The 21,265-nt window shown below is 37.1% G+C and overlaps 1 long non-coding RNA gene across 1 annotated transcript in view; it reads left to right on the top strand.

Annotated features, from left to right (window-relative positions):
* Window positions 1-5,389: 5,389 nt before the first annotated feature.
* Window positions 5,390-21,265, top strand: part of LOC144317080 (uncharacterized) — a 122,774-nt gene continuing 106,898 nt past the window's right edge. Inside the window, exons 1-3 of the long non-coding RNA XR_013382959.1 lie at window positions 5,390-5,552; window positions 8,901-8,974; window positions 11,776-12,249. This is a non-coding gene — a long non-coding RNA (uncharacterized LOC144317080). The remainder of the gene's footprint in view (window positions 5,553-8,900; window positions 8,975-11,775; window positions 12,250-21,265) is intronic.

The following is a 21,265-nucleotide window of genomic DNA, read 5'->3' as shown; positions in this document are numbered from 1 at the left end:
TTGAACAATTGCAGCTCAATAAGTGCTTCCAAAGCTAACTTTTTGGGTACTAGCAAATAGTTTGATGATATAGATTTACAGCTGATTTCATACACACACACACACACACACACACACACACACAGACCACACATTTTTTTTTTTTTTTTGGAGAATAAACAAATAGAGAAAAAGAGACAAAATCTTTCTTACAGAGGAATTTCAAATAATGGATGTAAATACCAGGTTCCTTCTTAGGAATTGGAACTTCATTCCATCCTTTTTTTTTTTTTAAGTAATCCACATGCCCAACATAGGGCTTGAACTCACAACCTTGAGACCAAGAGTTGTTTGCTTTACTGACTGAGCCAGCCAGGTGCCTCCAATTCCATCCTTCTTGAGTGTAGACTGGACTTAGTGACTCAATCCAAAGAATAGACTATGGAGAGAAAAAAAAATAGTAACTTTATAATAGAAAAATCTGGCAGACACTATCTTAAGCAAGTGATCAGTATTAACATCAATGGTGATAAATCATGTTGTTATCACACACCCTCTGATATATGTGATGACAAAGGCATTGTCTTTGATATTCTCCCTGGAAACCTATAGCCCCAGTGTAATCATAAGAAAAATATCAGGTGAACCAAAGTTAAGGAACATTTTATAAAATATCTTACCACTACTCAAAATGGTCAAGGTCATCAAAACCAAAGATATACTGAGAAACTCGTAGACCAGCAGCAACTAAGGAGACATGACAACTAAATGTAATGGGATAATCTAGATGAGATCCTAGACAAAAAAAAAAAAAAAAAAAGGACATTGGGGAAAGCTAATAAAATCTGAATAAAGGATGGAGTTTACTTTATATTGTTACAGACTAAATGTTTATGTTTCCCCAAAATCTATATATTTGGTGTTAAGGTATCCAGCCTATGGTCATATATTACAGCAGCCCAAATGGACCAATGTCAATTTCTTAGTTGTGGCAAATATACTAGGGTTATGCAAGATGTTAACCATAGAAGAAACTGAGTGAAAGGTATACAGAAACTGTCTACATTATACGACTTTTTAAAAAAGATTTTATTTATTTATCCACGAGACACACACATACACACACACAGAGAGCGAGAGAGCGAGAGAGAGAGAGAGAGAGGCAGAGGCAGAGACACAAAGGGAGAAGCAGGCTCCATGCAGGGAGCCTGAGGTGGGACTCGATCCCAGGTCTCCAGGATCACGCCGTGGCCTGAAGGTGGCGCTAAATCGCTGAGCCACCTGGGCTGCCCTATACGACTTTTATAATTTTCTATAAATCTAAAATTCTTCTAAGAAAGAAGTTCACTTAAAAAGTCCTATGAAAAAATAAAATAAATAAAAATAAAAATAAAAATAAAAAATCCTATGGAGTTCCTGGGTGGTTCAATCTGACTCTTGATTTTGGCTCAGGTTGTGATCTCAGGGTGGTGGGATTGAGCCCAGGGTTGGGCTGTGCACTGAGCATGGCACCTGCTTGGAGTTTTCTCTCTCTCTCTCTGCCCCTCCCCCCTACCACTCACACATGCTCTCTCTTTCAATAGATAAATAAATAAACAAATAATAAAAAGATTAAAAAAATCCTATAACATGGAAGACATTGAAGTTCAATTTTACAAAACCACAGAGGAGCTGAAGAAACTATAGAGAACTCAAATAGTATGTAGAGGTATATAAATTTTGAAATTTATAGTTGAGCTTTTGAATATCTTGACCTATGGAAAGACAATACTAATGCAGCTCCTACTTAAGATAAATTTATATCATTACCTGGAACTGATACTAAGATATTAGATACTAAGATATCTAGGATACTAAGAAAGCTTAGGTTTTGCAATGTTTATATATTTGGCAAAATATTCAAAAGAATAATAAGGAGTCTTTTTAGCAAGTTTTTTTCTTGCAAAAATTATCAATGAGATGTACTCTGAATAGAAGCAAAATCGGTAACTGACAGTATTTGCGGCAAATTATTTGCATATTTAAGTAGGAAACTTGGAGTTGGGAATATTCTCTATGACTAGCTGTGAGTTCACCAGATACCTCAGCACCTTATGGACAGCATTTTATCAGAGGAGAGTATAGACAGCTGTCAATTTCAGGCATCAGCAATTTCAAATGTATTAGCAAGCAAAGTAAAATTCTGAAGATTACAATTGATGAATAATTTAAAAATATAAGATATTAAAAAATACATCCTTCAAGGAAATACTAGTGACATTAAAACAGATGTACTAAGCAAATGATAAACACATGAGTTTGTATTTCAAATAACTATTCTGTTTATTTCATTTTTAAAGCATTCAGATAGTCAATATAACAAAGTCTTTTAAAAATTTATAGAATTTGTAGAATTCACTGTGAATAACTTCTGTGGTCACTCAACATATAGATCTTTCTGAGCAACCTGCAGGTAGACATTGGTTCCTTATTCATTATTGCATCCGACATGGGGATATTTAGTACATGTCTGTTAAGGGAATAAATGAATGAATGAACATTTTTGCCCTGTGGAATATTCAGGAACATTTTTTTTTGCCTTGTGATGTTGTCACTAATGACATGTAACTTGACATCAACATTTCTGTTTGCAGTATATGGACTTTTAACACCTGGGTAAGCTCTGTTCAGGTGCTCATGGTGGAGATTCAGACACAGGGGATGGAACACCTCCTCTTTTATACTCCCTCCTGGGGTTTCTGTCATTTTTTTATTTTGAAGTTTAAAAATTCTATTTAAAAAGTTGAAAGACTAATATAATTAACATTCATGTTTCCTTCATTAATAATGAATTAAGAATGTTAATAATAATTCCCTATTGTGGAAAATGCACTTTTATTTTCCCAATTGTCCCCCAAATGTCTTATTATATAGCCTGTTTTTTTTTTCAGTCTTGTATCTTTTTTTTTCAGTCTTGTATCTAATGAAGCTTCATGCATTGCATTTGTCTGTGTTACTTTTACCTCTTTTAATCTAGAACAGTCCACTGACTTCTTTTGTTCATTTTTTATATCACTGACTTTTTTGAAGAGCCTTACAGAATGTTCTATATTCTGGATTTGTCCACTGTTAAGATTTTTAAATGTTATAAAGCAAATTAAAAACATGTGGCCAAGGTCCCTTTTATTAGACAAGGATGTTTTAAAGAACTGGGCTGTTAGGCATAAATGCCAGTCATAATGTGAAGAGATTTCATCTACCATGCAGGACAAGAGGTCTCCTTCCCATGCAGTCAAGGGAAAAAAAACCCTCAATTATTTCAATGAAGCAGTAATCATTTAGAATTTGTTGATAATTTCTTTTCAAAAACATCAAGTAAAATTCCCACTAAGTAATTTCTGAAGCACAATAGATTTGAAAAGAAATTTTTTACATGTAAAAGCACATTGCTTTTAGTTTACCTTTTCAGCAAACGTTACACTGTGAGCACATTTGGAATAAGATGACCTATCACCACATACTAATTGTGATTTATGCAAATAAATGGCCAAATATGGTGATAAAGAGGTATTTTTAATTTTTTTTTCAGTTTTCCTACATGATATCATTTTTTTGGTCATTGCATTTTTTTTGGAGGTGGGGAGGCAGGACATGAAACAGGCATAGGCACTAATCCAAATCAATTCTGCTTTCATTTAAACAGACTAACTTGTTTTCAATCAGTGAATAGCATTTATTTGGTTTTACTGCAGTAGGTGCCAAGAAAAGATAAAGATAATATGGCAGATATGGCTCCTGCTTTGGAAGATATTATTTTCAAGAAGTGTAAATAAGGGAAACACACTGATATTTTCCACTTGCCATTTTTTTGCTATATATATATATATATATACATACACACACACACGCACATACACATTATCTTTGGGGGAGATTAAATTTTATTTTAAGTGCTTCATTATCTGTGGCCTTAAATCAGTCATCTTCCAGCATATCGTAGAGAAGATGGTAGGCGCTCAGTAAGTGCCTTTTCCCCGAATGAACTCAAATTTGTTGTGTGCATATTGCTATTTTCAAATTGCTGTCACACATGGTCTGGGTGAATTTCATCTGCATTGAAATTTGGAGGAAGCTCTTGACAGATGACAGTGTGGGGCCCTGCAGGGTGAGAAGAGAAGCCGTGCCAGCCTGGTGGAGAATAACGTGACCTTAAAGCTACCCTTGAAAGACAGCGGGAGTGTGTGGCTCTCACAGCCTCCCCAGCACCTCCACACAGGGCGGTGGGTCCAGAGATGTACATGGGGAAAACAATAACTACATTAGCATTCAGAGCATCCACATCAAAGTGCTTCCTTTTCCAGTGTTATCTGCAGATGGGAAAGCTGGGGATCTTTAGAGGATTTTTATGGTAATTATAACGCCTCTTATATGCTCATCCTTCTCTACAACATTGCTCATGAAACAACTACCTAACTCATTATGCTGTTGTTAGAGGATGGAAAAAATTAAAATAACCCAATTTCTTTGTTTGCATTTATGTCTCACCCAGTAGCATACATTTACATACATTTAGAAAATATGTATCCCTTTTGGCACCAAACAGTATTGGATCAGTCCCTTTACCTTCTGAGATTTAGTTTCTTCATAAGCAGAGAAGGAATAAAAAGATCCACTCTGTTTATTTCTCAGATTTGCTGCAAGATCCAGTGAGAAAAAGAATGTGTATGGAAAAGCTACAACATGTATTATTACCACTATTACGCTCCCCCCCACTAATATGTATATGACCACATGTAGGCATGGACTATGGTCATCAAGAGTGTCCTCATTCAGGGGCGCCTGGGTAGTGGAGTCCGTTGAGGGTCTCTTGGTTTCTGCTCAGGTTGTGATCTCAGGGTCGTGCGATCAAGCCTGCATGGGCTCTGCACTCAGCACCGAGTTGGATTGAGATTCTCTCTTTCCCTCTCCCTCTGCCCACCCCTGCCCCATGCTCTCTCTCTCAAATAAATAAATACATAAATCTTTAAAAAAAAAAAGTGTCCTTTTTCAAGCAGATACTGAGTCAGGATGAACAGAACAGAATGGTGGGGGTGATAGAAGATGAAAGTGTATTTGTTGGTGTGAGAAAATCTCCCAAGAAAGTCTTGGGACCTTTCTTTAAAGTCAGGAGAGAACTGTGCTTATGGCTTCCAAGAGGCACCTTCTTCCTCTCTCTCTATCTCTCGAAGCTCAGCTCAGCATATCCCCACCCAAGTGGGTGGTGGGTATCCCTGCCTGGAAAGACATTATGGTATTGGTGGAAAGCCTGGGGATCCAAAAAACAAAAATCAGGACTAAAATCCCGATGCTCCTCCTAATTTAGTGTGTGACCATGTCCATAATACTGAATCTCTCAGAGTCTCATTTTTCTTCTTCATAGGATCATCTTAGCATTGTTATGACCATTATGTTAACACAGAAGATGTGAAGTGGCACATGGTAGCCTTTCAGAAATTGTAGTCTCCTTCACTCCAAATCTCCAGCCCATACAACCTGGATTTCTTCATTTTGGAAATGGGGATGATATTTACCTTCAAATTAATGAGCCAATATATGTAAGTCTTAGCACAGAGCCTGGCACATGGAACTGTAATGAATTCATTCAGGCCCCAGCCTAAGATGATAATACAGTGAGAAGGATCTAGAGAGGAGATAGGAAGGGCTTGTGCCTCAGCTAGAAGCCGTGATCATGAGGAAAATAATCTGACTTGAGGTGTAAGAGGGTCAAGTTGAGGCTGCATGATCAACTTCTGGGTATGAAACTTACATTTGATTTCTCTCTTGGTTTAAAATGTCAACAAATGCCAGTCATTAAGTATTTTCATATCTGACTTGCATGTTGATATTGCTGCTAGAAGGGACTTGCATTGAAAAAGCAGAGAGACCTATTCTCCGGCGTAAATTGGTTGGGAGCTGAGCCCGCCACTGTAGCTGTCCTAATCTTTATTCTGCCTGGAGAGAAATTAGGAGCAAGAAGTGGGAGACACCCACTGCATTCTGGCCTGTTTTTCATACTTAAACATTTAACACAAGACTCCTCTCCCCATTCCAATCTAGCTGTAAGTCCTCTTGACTCTACCTTCAGAATCTATCCACTTCTTTTCACTTGCATGGCCACCATCCCAGGCCAAGCCACTTTTCTCTCTTATTTGGACAATGGTGTCAAAAAGTAGTTCTCTATCTCTTTTCCTCCCCTCAGTAGATATGATGGTTGTCTTGACAACCTGCAGTCACTTCTCTCTGCTGTGGCAACTGTATGGTTTTTGTGAGATTGGCCCCACCCCCACCTCCAGGGCAAGCTCTGATGACTTAATGCCTATCAAGAAAATCCAAGCTGTACTGTAACATAATTGGTTGGATCATCGGGCAGAAATCCAATCAGCCCCTGATATCTATCTGGCCAAAAGACTGATTCAAGATGGTCCAATTAGGGCAAAACTGAAGGCATTTGTCAAATAGTTCACGGAAGGCATCCTGTTCTTTCTTCCTGGACATGGAGGAGATAGCATGAGGTGGTATGCAGACTGGTGGCCATCTTGTACAGCCAGGCTGAGGATGAAGTCACCTCAATAGGAGGCAGGAGTTATCAGAATCTCAGAGAAATGGAGTAAAATCCCCCATCAACCCATGCCTAAAGCCCTTTCTTCCTCTAAACTTTTCAGCAACATGAACTAACCAATGCCCTCTAAATCATTTTTGGATCTCTTACAAAGATTCTTAATGGCTATATACTGAGTCCCACCACCCACTTCCTGGCACCAGAGCCTTGTTTCCCTGAGCCTTAGTTTACACACCTGTGAAACGAAAGATGGCTGATAACACTTCAGTTATTTCTGTGACTCTACCTTGATTTTCAGCTCTGTTTGGGAGTAAATTCAAAAACAAGGTGGTGGTGTTCTTGGTAATACTTTTCAAAAAAGGCCAAATGTGAATGAACATTTAGTCTGAAACTCTGTCTCTATTCACTTTTGGAATTTTAAAAATCAGGTTAGTCCACAGAATACTGATGATTGGATTTCTCTGATGAGCTCAGATTTGATGGTGGCAGTAGGCAATATAAAATACTTTCGTTTTATTAAGAAATCTCCTAGACTTCAAACTTCGCATTTATGAAATTTCACAGATACAGAGAAGGTTGCCTACCAGAGCAGAAGTGTGTCAGCTCTGCACAACAGGTGGGATGCTTGTAGTTTTTGAACAAAAAGTCTTAGGAATAAACTTTGAGACTTTAATCTGTTCATGAATATCCGGCTCTAGTTCAATCTTGTCTCAGGTCACATTGCACAATTACATCTAAATTGGACCTGGATGCCATAAATATGGGGGAATGTCTAAGTGCTCATCAACAGGATTTTTATTACTATGACAATATCATCCTTTTTACATTTTAATTAGTTTCCAAGAAGAGTAGATTCTTACCTCACTCTGATGTGGGGGGAGAAAGTTAATAATATATCATTAAAAAGGAGATTTGAAATATCCTGGATACTTGTTTTTATAACAAAAGAATATCCAACAAAAAGAATTTGTGAAATAGTCATCTTTCCAATGAGTCTTCTAAAATTTGGAATTTAAAAAAAATCCATAATTATTTTTCAGTCAAGCAAAGAGGCCCTAATTCTTTCTTATGAAGAGCTAGGTGTGTCTGAATGCACTCTCAAAGGTCATCCTGATCCATTCACCTATTACGCTGTTAGGAGGCATCCTTGAGTAAGGAGTAGAAACCTGGGGTACCTGGGTGGCATAGCTGGTTGCATTTCTCACTCTTGGTTTCAGCTCAGGGTCCTGAGATTGAGCCCCATATTGGGCTCCAAATGGGGCTCTGAGTGGAGCTCAGCAAGAGCACGGAGTCTGCTTTCTCTACCCCTCCCCTCAATGTGCTTTCTCTCTCTCATAAAATAAATCAATCTTAAAAAAAAAAAAAAAAAAGAGTAGAAACCCGATGGCATTCAACAAATGGTCACACTATTTTATATGATGGCAAATAAATGTTTTGGTTGGAAATTTCTCCTCGATGATATAATACAGGTCTGGGGCACAATGAATAGTGATTACTTTGGGAAATCATGAGGCAAGTGAGGAAGGAGGAGCAGAGACACCTGCAGGAGGAGAGTAGGAGACAGGAATGGAAGGAGGGCTCCTGCCGAGGTTCTACAGGAGGTTCTACAGGGCTGTGGAATGCGGTTCCTCTGTGTGCTGAGCTGAAACAGTATGAATTGGGAATAGAGTGGCCCCACCATCACTGTTCTAGATAATCTGAATTAACTATGTTAACAAGTGTTTCTTAAAACCTATTTGTATTAGAAACGTGCATGTTGACTGCAATACACGGTATACTTAGGAAGGGCATCATGGTAATACCAGTGGCTGGTGATGGAGAAGAATCACTGTGGGAGTAGAGAGCTAAGGGGATGGACCAGAATCAGGGTCAAATGTCAACTGCAGAAATCAGAGGAGTGTCCCCATGGTCCCCAGCCACCCAGGTCTGGTGGTGCTGTGCTGAAGGTACAGGTTACCTATTCTACTCTAGACAGCATGGGGACTTTTACCAGTATAACCCATAATAATCAGTTCTATGGTTTAACTTTAATAATATCATTTAATTATTTATGGTAGAGACTGTTAATATCAATCACAATGTCAACAAGTTATTTTTACTAATGGCTTTTTGAGATCACATTTATCATCTAGAAATCATTTAGACAGAGCTGGGTGTATATAAAAAACTGCATATAAACCATCTGAGCAGAGTTGGGTACATTTGAAAACCCTTCATATGTGCTAAGAGGATATAAAAATTTATATTCACTGAATAATGCGTTATTGATGAGTCATAGTTTCAGAAAAAGCACATAGTAAAAAGCTCAATATTCATTACGATTCCTTTTCATATATTTTTCCAGAAAGTGTCTTGGATTTATACATCATCATAACAGAAATTATATTCTCAAGATTACCCGCTTCCCTTCCTTAAGTGGTAAGGCATTATTTTCTAGTATCCTAAAAGATAAGCATGTTACACAGGTTACACATTTCTACCTAACACTTTGATAAATTTCTGCATATTGTCTAATTCTGCATTTTATTTTATGATAGAAACTTTTGTATCTCCTTTCAGTTCAGTTAGCAGACCTTGATTGAAAATACAAAAAGGGCAAGGCAGTGTGTTCACGAAGAGGTAGTATGTGGGCATGGAAACTCTGAGGTCAGGCTAACTTGAAACAATCTCAGCTCCACTTATGAACCATTTGTAAACTGGGAGGCGAATCAGGCTGGAGTGAGGTGTGTGCTGTGCCTAGGTGTCCTTGGGAACCAGGACACATGAGAGGCTCTTACAGCTTTCATGAAAAGTTTAATGAGACATTCATTAACAAAAGTTTAATGAGACATTCATAAACAGCTAACATAATAAATAGGATCACTTTAAAATTGGAATTGCTATATTGAGCAGATTAAAGAAGAATGTTAATTCTGATGATGGCAAAAAGACTAAAAAAAAGAATAGGTACTACTGAATAAAAAATGGAGGTATAATACTCTACAGAGGCTAACTTATAATCTGTTTAATAAAGTCACCTAGAGCCTGGAAATGCCAGGTAATATAAAGCCAAAGGGTTTAGGTAGAATTAAAAAAAAATGTTCTCCATGTTATTTGACAAAAAGCATAGTGCAGCAGATATCACTGAGCACTGACTTCTGTCCTCAAGAGACCTGGTTTGATGAACTGAGTTGCAAAAAGCAGTGCTTCCCCAACACTGGAGTTCTGGTCTCAGTTGCACGCTTCTGAATTTATTTCAACTGTGGTGGTGGAAATCGGGTGAGCTCCTTTCTATAGGGAAAATCTGCATATATCATGCAGATATATCTGCATATATCAAAAGTGAAACCTTCTGGAGAAGCTGCTCATGGGTAGTAATTGAATCCAGTAGTGGGCAATGCACTTGTGGAGAGGTTAGTGGGTGAAGTGTTGGGAGAGGATTTTGAAAATCCTGTATTTGACTGTAGTATTGAAGAGAGGAAAAGGGAGGATACGAAGAAGACAAGCAAGGGCACGAGCCCATTCAGGAGGGAGGAGGGATGTGTCAGCTCAGATCTCCTGAGACTGAGAAGTCCTTAGGGAGGCTCTGGGAGTAGAGAGAGAGACGGGGAATGTGAGGCAAGAGGCAGAACACATGTCATGTGTTCAGAGCACTTGGTCTGCTCCAGAGAGGAGGAACCTCTGGCAGAAATATATCAGATGAGATACCCTGGCTCATAGAGTCCCATGTCTTTTTTTTTTTTTTTCAGAAAAATAATTTATTTCTCCATATGCTTTATTTAAAAGCATCTAGCGAACACCACATATTTGAATTTCCAAACACATTATTTTCATTTTGCCTTCTTGTTTTCTTATTTTGTGAGTAAGTAACCCACTCTACCCAAAGGTAAAATACAGATTTTATTATATATACAAAATTAAGTCTAGAGTATAAGGAGATAAGGATATTAAGCAGATCCTATTTTAAAGAGTTGAACAACTTGAGTTTTGTTGCTCATTCTTTCAGTAGTTACTGAGGAAGAGATCCAGCCATCCATTAGCCAGTGTTTATTGCAGAGCTGAATATTGTCTATGATTTTTAAAAAAAAGACTTTTTAATTATTCATGAGAGACACAGAGAGAGAGGCAGAGACATAGGCAGAGGAAGAAGCAGGCTCCCCGTGGGAAGCCCAATGCAGGACTCGATCGATCCCAGGAACCTAGGATCATGATTGAGCCAAAAGCAGACACTCAACCACTGAGCCGCCCAGGCACCCCTCAATGTCTATGATTCAACCAACATAAAAAGTAGAAATTTAGAAATAAGAATTAAAAAATATATTTGTAATATCCTATTTTTAATTGTCACCAATAGTTTCATTCTAATGCTATTCATTGGCTAATAAATGGATTTTCCTAGTAATGCCCTGATTACCTCTGAACTTTCAAGTAAGAAGTGAAGTCCTTAAGATCACAACAGACACAACTAAAGAATTTTGGTTATAGACACAGTGCTGATATCCATATAGCATGTGCTGTGTTTATTGAAGAGAACAGGTACTTTAGTATCAGTAAGAACCAGGGTTTGTACAAAGATCTCTTACTCTTGAATATCATATTATCATTAAACACATCTGGCATTTACCAGGGGCAAAACACATATGACATTTCTAAGTCCAAGAGCATGCTGGAATCTTAGAGAAGAGAAAATACATGGAATCTTTCAATTGCTGGTGAATCCATATTATTAGTTGGCATTCTTTTGAAGCTGCTCTTTGCTTACAGTTGTAGCAAGCAACTCTAACAACCTTGAAAGAGACTATGAGAGCTTTAATTTTTACTGTGGTGGAAGCAGGCATCCAAAACCAGATGACATCTGACCTTCAAGATAAATGGAAGTGGCATTGCTATGGTGAAGGCTGTGGTCAAGGCACAAGGGCCCAGAGACACCTGTTTCAAAATTTTGATACAACCCCCTTTATTATCTTCACTGGGCTTAGAAATACTATTTGAATGGAATATCTTACAATATTGAGATAAGCATAATTTTCTTGTACTTACCAAGTTAATGTTTCACATTATATAAAAATGAAATTAAATAAATAATAGTTACTAGGACTTATGTTCTGTATTTTTAAATACAAATGGGAAAACTAATTGTATTATATTTTAAAGATATGAAACCTGAAAGAATGTTAATAATTATTTTTTAACAAAACTTTAAATAAAAAATAAAACTGCTTTTATGTAATATTTAACAGTGGCAAGGACTTCTACCCCTGACCAAGATGTAGTAACAGGGACTGGATTGACTCTCACACCTGAAACAACTAAAAAAATGAGCAAAATATAAAACAATCATTTTGAAGACATTGGACATCAGATAATGAACAGTAATCACAAGGAGACAGGAAACAACCAGGGCATGATTGCCCCTGCTTACCTGCAGGAGAGAGTTTCTGGGCCATCGTATGGGCCAGGGGAACCCAGGTAGAACCTGGTAGTATCTTGAGTCGAGGAGATGGAGGCCAAGGTGACTTAGAGCTGTGAATGGTCCTGTCTACCTTCCTCTGAGTACTGATCAGCTGACACACCTATGAGGAAACCACTCAAGGCTAAGGAAAGAAACACCTGGAAGGAATCAAGACAATAACCCTTGACGATTATACCGGGCCACGAATAATTCCTTTTCCCACCAGCCAGAAAAGAAAACTTCATAAATCAGAGGATATTGGGTAAAGTACTCAGGACAGTTTTTCTTCACTGAGTGGGGGGATGGAGGGGTGAGGGGAAGTGGGAATTAGAGCTATATTAAAGGCTGTTCTGGTCACCCCTAAAAAAGCTGAAAAGCAAAGATCTAAACAGGTTGAACTGTTTCCAGGCAAATAAATCACATCTTAGAACAAATCTCAGGAATATATATAGGAGTACAAGAATGTCCAGCCCCCAACAAGTTAAAATTCACAATTGCTGGCATCCAATTAAAAATTATCAGCATGCAAAGGGGAGTGGTATACTTTTTAATATATGACACAGATTGAGGAGAATAATCAATTTGAAACCAAACCAGACTTGACACAGATGTTAGAATTAGCTCACAAACACATTGAACAGTTAAGTTTATATTCCATGTGTTTAAAATGTTAAGTAGAAGGGTGCCTGGGTGGCTCAGTTGGCTGAGTCTGACTTCACTCAGGTCATGATCTTGGGGTCCTGGGATGGAGCCCTGCATTAGGTTCCCTGCTCGGTGGGGAACCTGCTTTCCCCTCTCACTCTGCCCTTCCTTCTGCTCATGTAGCCTCTCTCAAATAAATAAATAAATAAATAAATAAATAAATAAATAAAAACTTAAAAAATATAAAATGTTAAGTAGAACATACAAGATATAAAAAAGACCTAATCAAATGCCTAGAGATGGAAACTATAATGTCTAAGATTAGGTTAATAATTTAAAAATCTTGATAGCCTGCCAATCAAAATGGAATTACTGATCACAAACATTTATAAGAAATGTTCACCTCACTCCATCAAAGGTGTCAAAACAGTGCACACTGGGAAGGCCATCCAGTTATTTTAGGCCAACTTAATCCTTTGTCCTCTGGCTTCCAGTGGATTCAGACAACTGTTACGTATCAGCTGGTGATGGGTGACCAGGAGAAAAGATTGGAGTAAAAATTCTCCTAGGTCCTTCCCTGCTGGGTTGCTGCAGATTGGCTTCATCTTTCCCTGGAAGCTACTCTCTTCCATTGCTATTGTAGGTCCAGGAGTGGTAAGGGCTCACTGAATGGCACATTTTCTTGTTGGCTTCCCTCAACCCTGCTCACAACTTGATAGATAAAATCTATTAAATTCCATCTATTAAATTCCACTAGTTTAAGTGTGCCATCTCTTTCTTGACTCTGACATAATGTATTCTGTGATTTTAGTTATAAAGTCATTTTCAAATCCCATTCACGTCTAAAACTTATTTTTTCTGGCTTCCATGTGCATAAAAAATTCCCATATTTCTGTAGTCTTTGTTCAGTGTGTGTGTGTTCAGTGTGTGTTTTAACATTTAGTTTATACAAGAAATTACTCACAATAAATTGTCAATAAACAGCTTTATGTATTATTTGGTTTCAGAATTTCAGTTAACTGCAGCTATTGACTTCAACCAATGTCAGACTGAGTATTGAGAGTCTTGGCCTTGGTAGCTTTAATTGCAGCCCAACTTCAGCAGAGAAAGTTTGGTGCCACTTCCCCTCCTTTAACTCAAGATGCCAGTCAATTTACAATTGGTCTGTTTTATGTGAGTAGGGGCATGAAGAAATTAGCTTATGTGGTAGCACTTTTTCAATTTATTCCAGCAATGTTTCTTCCCTTAAAGATCCACCCCTTAATCTAGCTCCGGCACAACATTCCTCCTCTTGTTCCAGACAAATATAAGCCTAACCAATTCATACCAATTAGGATGGCTATTAAAAACAAACCATAAAGTGACAACTATTGGCATAGATGTAGAGAAATTGGAAGGCTTGGATAGTTGATGGAAATATAAAGTGGTACAGCTGCTGTGGAAAGCTGTATGGTGAGTACTCAAAGAATAAGCATACATTATGATATGATCCAGCAATTTCACTTCTGAATATATACCCAAAAGAAGCCAAAGCAGGAAAATGAATATATATTTATACATCCATGTTCAGAGCAGTATTATTCCTAATAGCCAAAAGGTGGAAACAACCCAAGTGTATGAATGGATAAACAAAATGTGATATATCCATAAAAAGGAAGGCTAAATAATACATTTTGATATACACTACAATATGGATGAACCTTGAAGACATTATGCTTAAGTGAATGAGCCAATCTCAAAAGGACAAATATTGTAGGATATACCATTTATATGAGGTACTTGGGATAGTCAAATTCAGGTATAGGAAGCAGAATTGTGGTTGCTGGGGTTGAGGGGAGGAGGAATGGGAAGTTAGAGTTTAATAGAGACAGTTTCAGTTGGAAGAAATGAAAAAGCTCCAGAGATGATAGTTGCAAAACAATATAAATCTCTTAGCGTCCCTGAACTTTGCATTAAAAAATGGTTAAAATGGTACATCTTAAGCTATGTGCATATTACCATAATAAAAAATAAAACTGACCATAGTTACCTGGGGAGGGCTATACATTTTTATAGACAATAATTCTGAGTTGGTCAGTATTAGGAAAAGGAAGTCTGTTAGGTGGAGCAAGCCTAAAGCAGCTTAAAACACAGGGAATTTCAGTATTTCTTTTAAAAATATCAATTACCTCACTGGATAAAGAAAGGCCACCACAAATTAGATATTGTATATCCAGAAATGCCTTTGGGTTTTTAAAAAGAGCTTAAAGACTTACGTGCCACAAATTTTGTGAACAAATTAGAGAATTCCAAGTTCTTTATGTTGACTTTGACTTTCTGAAATACATATTATCCTCCTGATTTTTTAAAAAAATATAAAATGTGATAAAACCAACTATGCTAAGTAGTCACAACTTCGTGATCTTGGAAAGAAAATATTAGTTTAGAGGAAAAACATAAGCATTTTCCTTCTTTCTTGCAGTGACAGGAACATCCATTCCTTTAGTAATTGCTCCTTCAAGATGCTGCCTCATTTCAGAGCCCTGTTGGCCTTGTGGGCTGCTCCTGTCCAGCAGCCGTCAGTCCTTATTGTTGGGCTTTCTTGTGATGGATTTTTTCTGTAGGTGAATTTTCTGACATCCTCTTCAAGGTTCAGGGGTAGAAAATTCTACGTTTCTGTTTCATAAGAGCCAAGACTCAAACAGAACCTTAAAAGAACATATTATTAGTGTTTCCACTAAACACATTTTCTTCATTCCTGTGGAACATATAAATTTTCATATCCTACCAATTAGGTGTGGAGTTTGGTTAGCCTTTGACTAGAAAATATAAGAAATGTATTAAAAAAGAAGAATTGGGAAATTATAAGTCACCTGCTTTCTTCTGATGTCCAGATTTGTCTTCTTGTGTGATGTCTTCATCGTCTTGTCCCACACAGCCTTTGGTAGTGTCCTTAGCCCAGGATACTCCTTTGTACCTGAGGTCAGGGCCTGGACACAGCTTATGTGGGCATTGGGGCCTGACCATGAAAGCAGGGTATTGGGAAGTAATCTGAGCCATGGTACACATGGTGCCCTAGAAGCTGGAAAGAAATTAGAAAATGGAACCAATTTATTGCAGTCATGTGGAGATAAGGCATTGAATTACTGCACTCTTTTAGACACCTTTGATAAATCAGATTTAAGAACAAATCGAATGTAGTAAATCAAAAACTAAAAATTGATCTAAAGTTTTTAGTTTAAATGACATGAAAAATGGTATTTTTATTGGAAAGCATGAGGAATTTGAAGAGAATGAGAAGAGGAATTCAATCATGCACATGTGCTATTGAAGGGAGAAGAAGGTATTGCGATGGAGTTATCATGGAAATAGAAATGGGGGTCTAGCCAGGGTACATGTCTAGGGCTAGAGAGATGGAACTGGAAGCCCTAATAAATGGGACAGTGTTGAAGCTTTGTGTAAAAGTGAACTCTCCAAGGGAGATCATCAGAGAAAAGCAAAGGGCTGGTAACACCTTAAGAGTTAGCAGTCAGGAGTAAATGTCTACAGTGAAATCAGGAGATGTAGTAAGGTCCCAGTATTGTATATGATAATGATTGTTAAGAGAGAATGATCACTTGCCAAATTTATCAAAAATGAAAAATACAGGCATTGCAGGGCCAGGGATTTGGGTATGTTTTATTTACTGCTCACTCTTAGAACAGTGGCCTTCAAATGGTTGCTCCTCAATGTATATTTCCCTATTGGATGAAAAAAAGGATAGAGGAAAGACCATTAAGTTTTGTAAGAAATTCACTAGATGACTGTCTTTGGCATCCTGTTTCCCTGGACCCTCAATTCCATCACTCTTTACATCATTCTTCTCTCCATACCATTAATTTCTTTACTTCTCCCACCCAGAATGCCCCAGAAACTCAAATCCCACTATCTGTCAAACAATTTAGTTTTTGCCATTACGGAGTGTGAACCTTTGCATAGACAACAAGTCCCCATCCATGAGTGATGGACTTATTAAAATATATAATTTTCAAAGAAAACTGTTATTTAAGGATACAACTGGCTTTTAGGTAGAATTTGAAAGATGTAAATAAACATTTCATCACATCTTTTAAATATAGAAAATGAAGAAAACATGAAACTTTAGTTTTTCTGTATATTTGAAATATTTTATATATTTATTTACATAGAATATATGTATAATATTTAAATATATAAATATAACTAAAATATATAATACATTTATAAAGTAAAGTAATGTATATACATAAATATGTCTAGTCTCAGTAATTTTTCAGGGAACAAAAGGAAACATTTCAATTGACATGCTTAGCTAATTTTTTTGCAGCTTCATAGATTCTTTCCTTAACTATATCTTCATTGTTATGCTGTTTTCAACCACCCTAAAGTTTCCCTTAGGAATATCAATCCCTTGGGGACTGGATCTCTTTTGTCTGCTCCTCTTGCTATCATCTTTCTCATTTTGCATTTTGCACTCCTTTTAACTTTTTTTATCTCACTCAGATCTCTTTTCATTTCAGCACATTATCTTTATAATTTATTGGATTGTCGTTTTATCTACATGTTCTTTTTTCATGAGTTTCTTGTTTCAGAGAAATCATAAAATTTTATACCTTATTGATAATTCATAAGTAATAATCTTTAAAAAACCCTTTAGCTTTCATCATTAATTATTTTGAAAAGTATACTTTTACTCTAAACTTTCAGGATGATTTTCCATCTCTCTTGCTGTTCCGCATTTTCAGGATTCCATGTTATTTTCTTTCTATTTACCCACACTGGAATGATAAGAGGTCTCTTTAATCCTCATATTTGTCATTACGGAGTGTGAACCTTTGCATAGACAAAACAATAGGTCCCCATCCATGAGTGATAGACTTATTAGAATATATAGTTTTCAAAGAAAGCTGTAATTTAAAGATACAACTGGCTTTTAGGTAGAATTTTAAAGGCAGGGTGAGTGGATGACACTTCTCCTGGTTCCCTGACTACTTGGGCTTTGGTAAAACATATCAGATCTTCTTCACCTGGATGACAGCTTTAGGTGTTAAAGCTTCTCTAGGAAGCATCTCTTTACGGTGGCCCTTTGGACTTAGTGGCATTTTTCCCTGAGAGAGACACTATCGTTTTCCTTCTCAGTATTTGCCATTGTCAGGCTCTTCTGGTTTCTATAGTTTGTTGTTGTTATGACTCTAACAGGTCAAATGCCCATCTCTCATATAGTGATGTATCATTGCTATCTCTCCTTACCTCTCATTTCTAAGTGCATTGGCTTCCAGAAATTACAGTTTCTGAAGAGAAGTAGAAAAATAGTGCCGGGAGGGGCAGTTGTTTCCAACAGCATCCTGTCCTGAAGGATAGCTGCTAAGTTTCCTATTGTTATGGCCTCTGGGTCTCTGAGGGAGTAGAAAATTATAAGGGTACAAACTTTCCCTTTGCTTCTTTTCAGCTTGGTAGATATGTTCCAGTCATGGCAGCAAAATATTCACAAGCTACCATGTGGGATTCTGAGGTCCACTCCATTGATGATGCAGTTGGTAGAAAAATCTCATTTCCTGGCAAGAAGTTGGTTTTGAGTCATGATTTTCTGTTATGGCATATAATCCTTTTTTTTTTTTTTTGCCTTTTTATGGGTTTCTTAATCAGAAATTGAAAGAGAGCAAAGCTGAAATGGAAAGCTATGTCCTATAGTTTTGGGTTATGAAAGTGCCATAAACATTTTAGTTGACCAACCTGAATAGATAGAAAATCAGTGACTTGGAAGTACTCAATGACTTACTTGGTCACAAAATCAGAAATAAGAAGGGTATAATATGCAACCCCAGCTTACAGGATAATTTGTAAAAGAAATAGCTAAAACAAACTCAATTATGAAGAAGAGTTGACTGTCATGTAGGTCAGGCAGGCCCTTACTTTTCTTTGCCTAATGTCCTATCAACCCCTTGTCATATTCATTTTCATTAACACTTATATCAGAGGGCAGAAAGAGGTGACATTTCAATCTGTCAACTTCACTGCTCATTAGCAACTCATGTAAAGGGTGGTGAAGGGGAAGATCAAAGGCTAAATTGAGGTTACAAGTTTTCTGTGACTCTCACTTACCCTGGTGTGCCATTAGCACAGATAATAAAGAGGAAGCTGTATTAAGGTATTTAGAATTCCATGGAAGGAATGAATGGTGAAAATCTGAGGAAGGGTTGAGAACCTAGATGCGGTAATTCTATCTGAGAGGGATGGGAGTTATAGGCATGCATAGGAGTTAATATGACTCTGTGCAATGTTGCATACAGATGAGCATGATTAATGGTATTTGTGAGGGTGAGAAAAAAGGATATGTGAGTAGGTGACATTTAAAACCCACATCAAATGGCAAGGTGCTGAAAGAGGACAGAGAGGTCAGTTTTAAGTATGTGCTTATTCACCTGTGAGAAGGAGTATGTGTGGATCTATGTGTGGAACATATTTGAGGAAAGTAGGATTATTTACCATAGAACTAACACTTTTTTCAAGTCGCCAGAATGTACTCTTAATTAATCATTTTCACCACTTTTTAGTAGCTCTTATAAAATAGAAATCCTAAAGGTACAGTGCACAGAATTTAAATTTAACTTTGGATTGATTTTTCCCTTGATACATTATGCATCTTTCATCAATCATTGTTTGATAATTTGGTCTTTTCAAAAATATCAATGTGAGAATAAAATCATGGGCACTGCAATGATCAAATTAAATAATTTGTGTGAAATGACTAAGTAATCGGTAATGTACTATATAAATATAAGTAATTTTGCTTTCATAATAAATTCCTTATCTATCACATATTATGATTGTGAGGGTTTATATATAAATTACAGACTTATCTTCTTTTCCTTCCATAAGAGCATTTAAAAAATTGTACATTTGCATTATTTGTAGAACACTTTCAAAATAGGATACTGATGAAAATCAGTCAATATTTTAAAATATCAATATCTCTATTTTATTCCAGGCAATATTTGGGATATATATGTGATCCTGTTGCCTGCCCTCAAGGATTCACAATACCATTGAGAAATCACAAAAACTTACACAGTTATGAGAGAAACCATGTAGTATCAAATATAATGCATCAGGATTTCAAGTAAGAGCCAGAGTAGGTCTTAGAACTTGATAATGGGCTTTCAAGAATGGGCAGGACTTGTAATTTAGCTATAAAAGCAGTTTTCCCTTTAATAGTTTGAAGCCTTACATCATGAAACGATCTGCCATTTTTAAGGCACCATTCATACTGACTTCATTAGATCCTTTTGACCTCTAAAGGGTCTCAGTGGGATGCAGAAGACATAGTTAAAGAGGTCAGTGACTGGAGGACAAGTCACTTCTGCTTGCTAAGGCTGTTTCTTCATTCAGCAAAACGTCCCCTGCTGTAGAGTGGTGCTATGCTATCATCTCTTCCTGGATTTTTTTTTTTAATTGTTTCCTTACTGATATCCATCTTGCCCTTCCTCTTTACGCTCAATTTCCAACATTGCACTTGGAATGATCTTTTAAAATCCTAAGGCACATTCTAGTTTTGTTCAAAACTTTCCAAGGTTACCTATTTCATTCAGAGTCCAAGTTGAAATCCTTACACTGGCCAGAAAGATCCCCCTTATTCCTGTGACCTCCTCTACTCTTTTGACATTTTGCATATTTTACAGCACACACTTCAACCTCCTTGCTGTTCTGGAACATGCCAGGTGTGCTGTCTTCTTAGAATATTTTTATGGGCTGTTCCCTCTTCCTTACATGTTCTTCCTTGAGATATCAACAGGGTTAACTTCCTCATTTCCTTGATGTCTTTGCCTAAATGTTACCTTTTCAATGAGAATTACCCTGACCACCATATCTAAAATTGCAAAGGCTCCTTTTCTTGCTTGTCCTGTTCTACTCTGTTTGTTTGTTTGTTTCCTTAGTGGTCACCTTCTAACAGATTCTATAATTTGCTAATTTATTATTGTCATTGTTTAGTGTCTCTCTCCCAGCAGTAGAATATATTTTGTTCAGTCTTGTATCTGAAGCCCTTAGGATATTCTGGAATATTCTAAGCACTTAATAAATATTTGTTGAATTGGATATAAAAAGATTAGCACAGTGTCTGGCACATAGCCACACATTCCATATATGTTAGCTATGATTATTACTGATCCAACCATGGGAGTATCAGAACCTCTCTAGAATGTAGCTCTATATGGACAGAGTTTTGTTTTTTGCTTTTGTTTTTTATTCAAGCACTTAGAAGAGTGCTTGGCACATAACTGGTGCCCAATAAACATTTGAAAAGCACAAGGAATAAAGGAACAAAAGATAATTTGAGCAAGGCTTGTGAGATGTGCAGAGGAAGAGCTCTCTTAGTAGACAGAGGAGGGTTCCTACTGGGTAATGCTTAAAATCTGATGGAAGGGCTATACCTGAGAGCAGAGGGAGAACGATAGTCAAGGATGAATCCATAGGATGTCAAGGATGTTCTGGAAGAGGATCAGCTTAGAGAAGGGTCCTAAAAGGAAATATTTTATATGTGTTTGATACCATGAGAATGAAATTTAGATAAGACATGAGGGATGAAGAAAAGAATCAGAGGTCATTTTTTAGAGGCAAAATTTGAAGCCATAGAAAAGACT

Source organism: Canis aureus, chromosome 7 (genome assembly GCF_053574225.1).
Source record: "Canis aureus isolate CA01 chromosome 7, VMU_Caureus_v.1.0, whole genome shotgun sequence".
Classification (NCBI taxonomy): domain Eukaryota; kingdom Metazoa; phylum Chordata; class Mammalia; order Carnivora; family Canidae; genus Canis; species Canis aureus.
Note: the sequence above shows the minus strand (reverse complement) of the source record. Positions and strands in the feature narration are given on the sequence as shown.